Below are 11,631 nucleotides of genomic sequence, written 5' to 3' on the forward strand. Positions count from 1 at the left end.
TCTTCACCGACCTCCGACGACGACGACAAGAAGAAGAAGAAGAAGCGGAACAAGGAAGCCACCGGCTTCATCGACCTTTGCTTGGCGGCCGGTCGGTGCAAGAGCTTCTGCACCATGGCGGGTGAAGCTGATGGTGCTCGTGCGTCTTCGGGTGGACATGCTACACCGACGCACTCCGGCTCTTCTCCTGGATCCGAGAGTGATTCAGAGGTAAACTCCACGATCGACCTGCTTGATACAGAGGTTAGGGAGTTGTACGCCGCTCTCGACAACCAGAAGAGGCTGCTTAAGGAAGCAGCTAGAGAGCGTAGAAAGCTTAGGGCTGAGTTGGCTTGTGCTAGGGAGAAATCTAGTGAGGATGAGTGCGCTGGCTGCATATCTCACATGAATGATCTTGTTGCTCTCCATGCCAAGCATGATGAGAACGTCGCTAACTTAGATATTGCTAAGACTTCGCTTTCTGACGTGTCTCACGAGCTAGCCAAGGCCAAGCATGAGCTTGAACTTGTCAAGGACGCTCCCATTGTTAGTGATGTGCTTGAATGTGATGAGTGTCCTATCTTCAAGTCTGATCTAGCTTCTTTGCAGTCCAAGTTTGCTACTGTAGTTTGTGAACTAGAGGAGCTTAGATCTAGGCCATGCTTTGCTTGGCGCTTGTAAGCTTTGTCCCACGCTTAGGTCGGAGCTAGAGGAGAAGAACACTTTGATCAAGTCTTTTGGAAAGACTAAGGTCGTAGAGTCTAGCCCACCTATTGACTGCTCTGTTTGCCCTGGTTTAATCTCTGATTTGGATAGTCTTGCGGTAGAGAAAGCCAACTTGGAGAATGAGAACACATACCTTAGGACGATTCTAAGTTGGGTTTCTAGCAGTGAGCCGCAGTTGGCATGATGATTAAGCAGTTCAAGCGTGCTGATGGGTTTGGGGTCGGTTACACATACACGAAGTCGGACTTTGACAGGTTGTATGGTAAGATTGACAAGGCTGCTATAAACACTGCTAGCACGAGCACACAACCTTCGCTTGTTGACCCCGCGGATGGTGTGCTTAAAGAACCACCTAAAGCACCTCCGCAGAAGCAGGTTTGGATTCCAAAGCCCAATGTGCTGAGGAAACCCCTTGACACGCTCCATGCTGCCACAGCCCAGGTTGCGCAGAAGAAGAGGGCTGCTCCTCCCCGTCCGCAGGCTAGGCCTCCACCTCCCAAGCGTGAGGTGAGGTACCACTGCGAGTTCTATGACAGGGAAGGTCACCTGGAGGAGTTTTGCTTCAGGAGGAAGCGGGCTGTGAGGCGAGAGCACGAGAGACGGAACGCGGACATGTACTCTGCTCGGGTGCATGGTCCTTCTCGGCGTGGTGGTAGGCAAGATGTTAGGGCGCGCCGTGTAGGTGGAGGTCAGGGAGATGGTGGTGGTTACCGTGCTCCAGCAGGTGGTCGCTTTGCCGGCCGTGCTCCCGGTCGTTTTCAGTACGGCTATGGACCACGGGACCGAGGCTTTGGAGGAGGTCTTGAGGCTCCACGCTTTCCTCGCGGTGGTGTTCGTCAGTCACGCGGTAGACGGGACGGGGGATACGCTTTATCTGATTTTGCTAACCCTTCTGTAGAGCAAATGGCTCGACACTGGTTTGCTTCTCACTTTGCTAACCCCAGTGTTGAGACATTTGCTCACCCTTTATCTCACTACTGATGTGCAGATCGGAGGCTTGGAGAACAGGTGGATCATGGATTCCGGTTGTTCGCGCCATATGACCGGAAATGACAAATGGTTCTCCAGCCTCACCCCGATGCGCTCAAAGGAGTACATTGTGTTTAGGGATAATGGAAGAGGAAAGGTACGTGGACTTGGCGTTGTTCGAGTTTCTGATCGCTTTACCCTGAGAGAAGTTGCTTTGGTTTCGAATCTTGGTTTTAATTTGCTCTCTGTTTCGCAATTTCTTGATGAGGGGTTTGAGGTTCGCTTCAAGGAGGACTGTTCGCGTGTTTTGGATTCCAGGGGAGATTTGGTTTGCCGGATTACACCTCGCGATCGGGTTTTCTTGGTTGACTTCTCTGGAACTCCTTTTGGCCCTTCTCATTGCTTGATGGCTGGTCCTTCTTCTGATCTGTGGAAGTGGCATAGGAGACTTGGACATTTGAGCTTCGATCTGTTGTCGAGACTTAGCTCACTTGGTCAAATCCGAGGATTGCCCAAATTGAAGTTTGAAAAGGACCTTGTTTGCCATCCGTGTCGCCACGGGAAGATGATTGTTGCTTCTCATTCACCTGTTAATCAGGTGATGACCTCTCACCCTGGAGAGTTGCTACACATGGACACTGTCGGTCCTTCTCGGGTGATGTCTGTTGGTGGGAAGTGGTACGTTCTTGTGATTGTGGACGACTTTTCTCGCTATTCTTGGGTATTTTTCATGAGAACCAAGGATGAGGCTTTCGAGTTTGTTCGAGACTTGATCTTGAGGTTGAAAAACGAGTTACCCCAGGCCATGCGAGCGATCCGCAGTGACAATGGCACAAAATTCAAAAATGCTCATTTTGACGCCTTTTGCAATGATCAAGGGCTCGAACACTAGTATTTTTCTCCCTACACTCCACAGCAGAATGGAGTTGTAGAGTGGAAGAATCGGACGCTGGTTGAGATGGCGAGGACGATGCTCGATGAGCATAGGACTCCTCGTAAATACTGGGCTGAGGCGGTTAACACCGCTTGTTACGTGTCCAACCGCATTTTCTTGCGTGCTTTCATGCATAGGACTTCTTATGAATTGCGGTTGGATGCCAGCCCCGTGTTGACCATCTCAGAGTTTTCGGTTGCCGGTGCTTTGTGCTGAAAGATGGAAATCTTGATAAGTTTGAGTCTCGCTCGTCTGACGGTGTTTTTCTTGGTTATGCTTCTCACTCTAGAGTGTACAGTGTGCTGATTATTAATACTAACATCGTCAGAGAGACTTGTGAAGTCACTTTCGATGAGACTGCACCGTGCAATTCTTCTATCTTTGAAGTTGCAGGAGATGATGATCTCAGCACCTCCATCTTTGAAGATGAGGAGGAAGAAGCTGCAGATGGCGAGGCTGAGGCTACCACGTGTGCTGTGGACCCAGCTATCTCTGCCACGAGCTCGGACGATGACAATGGCCCCGATCCGACTACGTCTACTTCCCGGGGGCTGATCGAGGAGGTGACTCAGGCTTCACCAGCTGCACCTGAGGAGACACCAGCTTTGGTTGAGGAGGAGGCGACTTCGACACCGGAAGCACCACGACACATTCAGCGCCGCCATCCACCTCAACAGATGCTAGGTGATCTCAATGAGCGAGTCACCAGGTCCAAGGTAACAAGTATCGCTGGCTTTGCTCATTCAGCGTTTGTTGTCTCTTTCGAGCCCAAAGATATTGGACACGCTCTTTCTGACTCTAATTGGGTCAATGCCATGCATGAGGAACTTGAAAATTTTGAAAGAAACCAAGTTTGGGTCTTAGTCGAGCCTCCACCTGCTTGTAATCCCATCGGAATGAAGTGGGTTTTCAAAAACAAGCAGGGTGAGGATGGTTTGGTTGTTCGGAACAAGGCTCGTCTTGTTGCCCAGGGGTTTTGCCAAAAAGAGGGTATTGATTTTGAGGAAACTTTTGCCCCTGTTGCTCGTTTGGAAGCTATTCGAATCTTTCTTGCATTTGCTGCTTCCAAGGGTTTTAAGGTTTTCCAAATGGATGTTAAATCTGCCTTCTTAAATGGCTTTATCGAAGAAGAGATTTATGTGAAACAACCCCCTGGTTTCGAAAATCCCAAGTTTCCCAACCGTGTTTATAAACTTCAGAAAGCTTTTTACGGTTTGAAACTGGCACCTAGAGCTTGGTATGATAGATTGAAAACCTTTTTGCTGGCTCAGGGCTTTAAAATGGGATGTGTTGATAAAATTTTGTTCCTCATATGATCTGGCACTGATTTTCTTTTAGTTCAGATATACGTGGATGATATTATCTTTGGTGGCTCTTCTCACGCTCTTGTCTCCAAGTTTTCTGAGCAGATGTCCAGGGAGTTCGAGATGAGCATGATGGGTGAGTTGCAGTTCTTCCTCGGGCTGCAGATCAAGCAAACTCCTCAGGGCACTTTTGTCTATCAAGCCAAGTACACTAGAGACTTGCTGCGGAAGTTCGACATGAGTGACTTGTCTCCTCAGCCGACTCCGATCAGCACATCTACGGCGCTTGATGAGGACTTGGACGCCGAGTCCGTGGACCAGAAGGAGTACAGGAGCATGATCGGCTCTCTCCTGTACCTGACGGCGACGCGACCGGACATCCAGTTCGGCATCTATCTCTGCGCGCGGTATCAGGCTTCGCCGCGCACTTCCCACAGGCAGGTGGTGAAACGCATCTTCAGGTATCTGAAATTCACCCTGAATTTGGTCTTTGGTACTCTGCGGATTCTTCTCTAGTTTTGGTGGGCTTTTCTGATACCGATTTCGGTGGGTGTCGGTTGGATCGCAAGTCGACATCCGGCACTTGTCAATTTCTCGGTACATCTTTAGTGTCTTGGTCCTCTCGCAAGCAGGCTAGCGTAGCGCTTTCTTCCACAGAAGCTGAGTATGTTGCCGCTGCTAGCTGCTGCTCCCAGATACTTTGGATGAAACAAACCTTGCAGGATTATGGCTTGAGTTTCGGTAGGGTTCCCATCTTTGTAGACAACATGTCAGCCATTAGCATTGCAAAGAACCCTGTCCTACACTCCAGAACCAAGCACATAGACATCCGATTCCATTTCCTGCGAGACAACCATGAGAGAGGACACATAGACCTGATCCATGTCCCTTCAGAGAGGCAAACCGCAGATATCCTCACCAAACCGCTAGAGCAGGACACCTTTGCTCGCTTGCGAGGGGAGCTTGGGGTTTGTTACCCCTTTTGATCACTGACTTTTGTTTTGGTTAGCTTGGTAGGTCTTTGTTTTGCTTCTCTTTGTTTTTTAGGTTTGGTAGTTGCATTGTGCATATGCATTGTACATGTTTGCATTTTGCATTGCTTCACTTGCACTAGCATTCTTGTATACATTACTATGATCTTCTAGTGCCTGCTAGTGTGAGTTGATAAACTTGATCATGTATATCTTGCTCCATTGTGTATATGACATCATCTGAGTTAAGGTATTTTGATTTGAAAATCTGAAAACATGATCACCCTGTAGGTATGGAGGGTACAAAGGCAAACTTGCTTCTCATATTTTGCTAAGCCAAAAACCGGATCCAAAGGAGAAACAAGTCATAAACCTTAATTAAGATGTGCAAGTGTGTGGATATTTTTGGTGGATAGTGGATGAACTCCTTTGTATGAACAATCCCTCTCTTTTTCGTCTTGGATAGGGGCTATTTTTTTCTTTTTCTATTTTTTTACATGTCTAAGCATATGGCATACCATCTCTGGGTATGCATCTTTTATTCTTGACATGCCGAACCATGTGGCATACCTTCTTTGAGTATCCTTTTTTTTTGCATAGCCCCATATCTTAGATACTACTTTTTGATGAGAGAGATGTCATACGGTGACATGGAGTTTTTATTTGATGGGTGTAAGTGGATATGTTGCTAACTACTAGTGTAGAAACGTAGCATGTGGTAGTGGACGTGTACGTGAAATTGATCATAGGGGTATGAAATGAATCTCACTAAGGGTCACAACAATTTGACAAAACTCAATTAGAAAACAAGTTGCATATATGGAATGGCTTTTTCAAACTTGTAACTCATATGGCTTTGGATGGAAATTTCATATCATTGAGAAACTTCATTTATTTTTTGTATTTTTGAAAAAAAATACTCCGGATATCAAGCATCACGTAGGAAAAGATCATAGCAACTGTCGGATTACTATTCCGGCAAGTCCACCAGGGGTGTACCCGGCGGTAGAGTTTAGAAGGAGAGATCTCGGAGCCAAAAGTTTGATGGTGACACAAGACAACAATTTAGACAGGTTCGGACCGCGATGTGCGTAATACCCTACATCCTGTTTGGGGTGGATCTGAATTGCCTTGCATTCGTGATGAGGAGCCGCTGAGGCCGGAGCCGTCGTGGCTGGTGTGGTGTACAATATGATCTGTTGGGATGTCCTCTATGGGTACCCCCACGACTCCGTTATATAGACTAGGAGCCTTGGGTTACAAGTAAGGTTTAGATCTAGGGTTGTTTACAAGGAAGTAGGTCGGTTAAAATACATAATAGTCTGGGTAGTTTGTTCTGTCCTTCATCGTGATCTGCAGAGGACTCTTCCGTCGTCCAGCCAAGTGCCTGTCCGCCGGGTAGTCGAGCAGAGTAATCTCCTGGAATCACTACTACATAAACGGGTTGTAGGGGCGGGTAAAAAAGTATTTTTAGGGACGGATGTCCCACCGCCCCTGCTTTTGGCAGCTAAAAGTAGCTATTTGCACGGGCGGGTACGTTATCTGCCCCTGGAAATTCATTTGTAGGGGCGGGTCACCCCCTCACCCGCCCCTACAAACTCATTTCTTGGGGCGGGTAACGCCCCTGCGCGTCCTAGAAATGGATTTGTAGAGGCGGTGAGGGGTTCACTTGCCCCTAGAAACCGATTAAAAAATAAAAAAAAGCAGGCCGACGCCCATGCCGGATCCACGGGCCCACACCCATGCCGCCAAATCCGCAGGCCCGGGCCGCCATTGGCCGTTGGAGCCACGCCGCCGGGAGCCACCACCGCTAGATCCGCAGGTCTGGGCCGCCCCTGGCCGCGCCGAGCGCCGCCCGCCGAGCTGCTTCGAGGCCGCTGCGCGAGCGCCCCTGCCGGAGCCCCCACCACAGCCGCGGCGAGCTCCCCTCCCCCTCCCCCCCGCCGAGCTCCTCTTGGGCCGCTGCACCGAGCGGCCCCACCGGGCTCCTCCGCGGTCGCCGGTCCGCCGCGGCGCCGAGCGCCAGAACAGGGGTCGGGGCCGCCAGATCCGCGTTCCTCCGCAGCACCGAGCGCCAGATCCGGGGTCAGGGCCACCATATCCGTGTTCCTCCGCGGCGCCGAGCGCCAGATCCGCGTTCCTCCGCGGCGCAAAGCGCCGGGGCCGGGGGCCGCCGCGGCCGAGCGCTGGGGCCGGGGCCCGCGCTGAGCACCACCGCCGACTCCTCCGCGGCTGCCAGCCACCCTGCATGTCGACCTCCATGGCTTGGGAGAGAGGAGAGTTGGGGAGAAGATAGAGGAGATGTGCTGGGCGGTGGAGAGAAGATCGAGATAAGAGTGGGGGGCTGCGGTGGAGTGGGGGGTCTGCTGCAGATAAGAAGAGAAAGAGAGGACTACTCTGCCGCCGTGGTTTTTCAATTTTTGTAGGGGCGGGTGAGGCTGTCACCCGCCTCTGAAAATGGGCGTCCATTTTTAGGGGCGGGTGATGGACTCACCCGCCCCTAAAAATAATATTTGTAGGGGCGAGTGATGCTATCATCTGCCCCTTAAAATCATCCATTTTTAGGGGCGGCTGATGGCATCATCCGTCCCTATAAATGTATTTTTTAGGGGCGGTCATATTGCTACAGTAACAACACACTATTTATAGGGACGGGTGAGATTTTGATTCGCACCTAAAAAAATTTGAGGTGTTGCTACAAATCATTTTTGTAGTAGTGAATACGGGACCCTACTCAGCAGGGAGATACCTGTGTCTACATCCGTCAGCAACTCTACTTAACCATATCAAAGCCCACAACAACCTAGACTTAGTTCTGCTTTTTGCTACCCACAAGTTTCAAGCTAAAGATTTGAACATTTAGCCACCAAACTCAAAACTAGATAGAGCATAATGTTGTAACTAGGCATATGAAAGGAATTAACAGAGCAACTATTCATCGTCTCAACATGGAAAAACTGCACATGCTTACTACACATATTGGAAAGCAAGTAAATATTTTTGGGTTTTGTAAGTTTTGCAAACTTTTATTTGATTTTAGTATACAATTTTTTATGGATTTTCTATATTTCGCAAATTTTTATTTTGTTTCATGCAATATGTTGAAAGCGGTAAAGGGATAGAGTTTGATACAAGTTACCTCTCGTGGGGTCCTCCCCCAAGCTAGCTTCATACTCACTGTTGTTGGTTGGGATTAAATCCAGCCCAATGGTAGTAAGCTCTCCACTCCTCCCGTAGCTGCAACTATCGCTGCTCCATGTTGTGGATTCATTCGCCTGTGTGTCGCTGCCAGTCCTGAGTGGACCGAATGTGCTGGCCCAGCGACTCGTCGATGTTGTTGGCACGTGTTGACGCTCATAAATGACTAATTCTGGGCGTCAATAATGTCCAAATAAATAGATGAGTTTGCATTTCTTACACTCATATTGCTAATAAATTGCCAAATTTCACTTGTCTTTGTAGCATTTTATGAGTGCTAGTTTTTGGCTAAAAATAGAGGGCAATCACACCCTTTGATCCAAGGAGCAAACATGCCGTCCAATCACACGTCGCCACGCACGCATCACATGGATTGGAGGGCCCACCAGAGCACCAAACCGACGTTACAAAAACTTAGACACGTGGCAATGCAGTTGGAGGCTTCCAGGAATGACACGGGCCAAAGGCGGTGGCCAGTGGGCAGGCCCACTGGTTGGTCGGCCAGTGAGGCCAGCCACCGACCTTCCCCTTTGGAAGGAAGCTTCCTGGAGGGTTACTTAAGACGTTTTCAAGTGCCACATGTCAAGATTTGGCCGTGTAGGTGCTGGTTTCACCCCTCTATAAATATGAGAGGGGGCTTCTAAATGAGTAGAGAGAAGAAAAATTAGATTCACTGCGTAGTTCTGCTCATGTAGAGTCCTAAAAAATAGATTTCCATTTATGATTTTTATATAATTTACTATGATTTTTTGATGATTCATTCGAAATAAAAAAAAATAAAAGACAAAACCACCGTCCAAAACCATTTGAGGGGGTTATTTGTCCGGTTTTGGAAACGTTGGGGTGTGGAATACCTGGTTTTATAGGTTGGGGGTTAAGTAGTCGTCTGCCGATAGATGGAGGGGTTATGTAGACTTAGCAAATCTGATAGAGACAATACTTACGAGCAAACCGGAGGTCGGACCTATCCAATGCAGCCGTGTTCACCGAAGAATACACCGAGTTCTACTCTACTCCTACTGCTTGGGTTTTTGCGTGACGCCAAAAAAAGTATTGATTGTTGGATGTTTGTTTCCAAAACCCTCAGATTTACTATTTATAGCCTGATACTAAAACTCATAGCTTAACACAACTTCAATTAGACTTGACTGAAGAGAATATAACTAAATCTACTATATTTACAAAGATCTTTCCAAAAGCAATCGGACTCCTAAATTTCTGGATGACGTCAACCTCTCGTCCGATTCATGGCCTATTGCTGCGCCGCCTTTGACAGATCCTTGACCGCACCTTAACCATGCTGACATTTTGGGCCAAACGGGCCATCGGCCTTCCTGGAGATTCTCCATCAGCTTCAAATTCCCTCACTAAAATTATACTTTGCAAAATTTTAGCGTCAATAAAATGCTAAATTGGTTCAATTCAAAGTTGATGGTTGAACTTGACCCTCGAATGACGGTTGAGGGGGGTATCAATTTTACCTTCCGAAAACACAAGAAAACAACAACCATAAAATGTATGTTGTAAAGAGCAACTTTTTTGTTAAAACTTAGGGATCAATGTATCCATTTATAAATTATAAACCCATACAATAAGGAACTAAATATCCATTTTTATGTTAACAATAAAGTCATGATGAGATGCACACGACCTAATATTTCTGAGAAAAAAATGAGAGATTGTTGCTACACGCTAACAGTAGTGAAGGAAGTTTATTTCTCCCGGACAAAAAAAAGGAGAAACAAAAATGGTGCAATATAATGGAGAAGTTGGGCGAACCTGACCCACACTGACGGCGCCGAGCAACACGAGACAATCTCGCGATCCGACTCGGCTGTGTTTGCTTGGCCGTGACTGATGGCTGAAAGTGATCGGGTGCTCTAGCCTAAGAGGGAGATGAGGTGAATTAGGCACTCTAAAAATTTAGAGTTATGGCTCCAACTAGTTTGCACAAAACTTAAACTAAAACATGATATCTAGATGTGCAACTAGGTTGTTCTAGTGTGAAAACTCCTATCCTAAAAGAGTTTAGCAACCTATAGCCTTTCCTATCAAGAAACTATTCTATGAAAGTAAAGGCACACAAATTGCTAGTATGAAATGCAGAAGCTTAAAGAGCGGGATAGGAGATAGCAAACTCTTGACGCGGGTGTTTATCCTGTGGTTTGGTTAGCCACAAAGGCACACCTACATCCACATTGTTGTAGCACTCACTAAGAGTATTGCTACTCGGCCACCAAGTCTCTTCTTTGAACACAATCACGGTCACCTTGGCCCAGGGTTCCACAAAGGAGCTTCTCCACAAAGGCTGGGGGTCTCCACGTTCCCCGCACAAAGATGTCGTCGCCGCTCCACACCAAGTCGGAGGGTCGATGACGTTGCCGGCGAGTTTCACGCTCCAAGGTGCCGGCGCACCAAGCTCTTGTTTTGGTTCGCTAATGAACCACAGCACAAAGGTTCGAACCCTTGCAATCTCACTCACTAAAAACTAATCCTTTACACAACACTCTCAAAGTGTGCTAAGGGCTAAGGATATGATCTTGATGCTTTTGTATGGCTTGGAAATATTTTTGGGTGTGTGGGGAATGTCCAGCAACTCCAGCAATCTTCAAATGCCCCAAGAACAGTGAAGCTGTCGGGTTCTATTCAACACACTCCGGTCTTGTTGCTTGTTGATTCTGGCAGTTCGGCCTTCTTTGTCAGCGCTGCATTGGCTGCTCGGCTTTCTGGCGTTTGCCCTTTGCCCTCCTTTGTTTCAGTTCAAGTTGCTAGTGGTTCTACTCTTGCTTGTGATTCAGTAATTCCTCATGCCTTGTGGTTTATCGGCGACCTGTCATTTCACACTGATCTTAAGGTTCTTCCTCTTAAGGCCTACGACATTATCCTCAGCATGGATTGGTTAGAATCCTTCAGTCCAATGACTGTCCACTAGCAACAAAAATGGCTCCAAATCCCTTATGGCGATCAGATGGTCATATTGCAGGGCGATCTACCATCGTCTCCAGATCATGTGTTGGTTCACCTTTGTGTTGTCTCTGACTCTCAGCAGCCAACTACTGAACCTGTGATTCCTGAAGATATTCAGTCCCTGATCAGTAAGTTTGCTCCTCTATTTGATGATCAGATTTCTTTGCCTCCTTCCAGAGCCTGCGACCACGCCATCCCTCTTATTCCTGGGGCTCGACCAATGAACATTAGGCCGTATCGGTATCCACCTGCCTTGCGTGATGAAATTGAGAAGCAAGTGGCCGAGATGCTCGACAAAGGGTTAATACAGCCGAGTGCAAGCCTGTTTTCATCGCCAGTCCTTCTCGTCAAGAAGAAAGATGGTTCTTATCGCTTCTGTGTGGATTTTTGTCACTTGAATGCACTGACTGTCAAGTCTAAGTTTCCAGTACCGGTCTTTGATCAGTTGGTGGATGAGTTAGCTAATGCTTCTTGGTTCTCTAACTTGGACTTGCGAGCAGGGTTCCATTAGATCCTTCTTAAGCCGGGTGAAGAGTACAAGATGGCATTTCAGACCCATTTCGGCCAATATGAATTTCGTGTC

Source organism: Panicum virgatum, chromosome 5N, assembly GCF_016808335.1.
Source record: "Panicum virgatum strain AP13 chromosome 5N, P.virgatum_v5, whole genome shotgun sequence".
NCBI classification, from domain to species: domain Eukaryota; kingdom Viridiplantae; phylum Streptophyta; class Magnoliopsida; order Poales; family Poaceae; genus Panicum; species Panicum virgatum.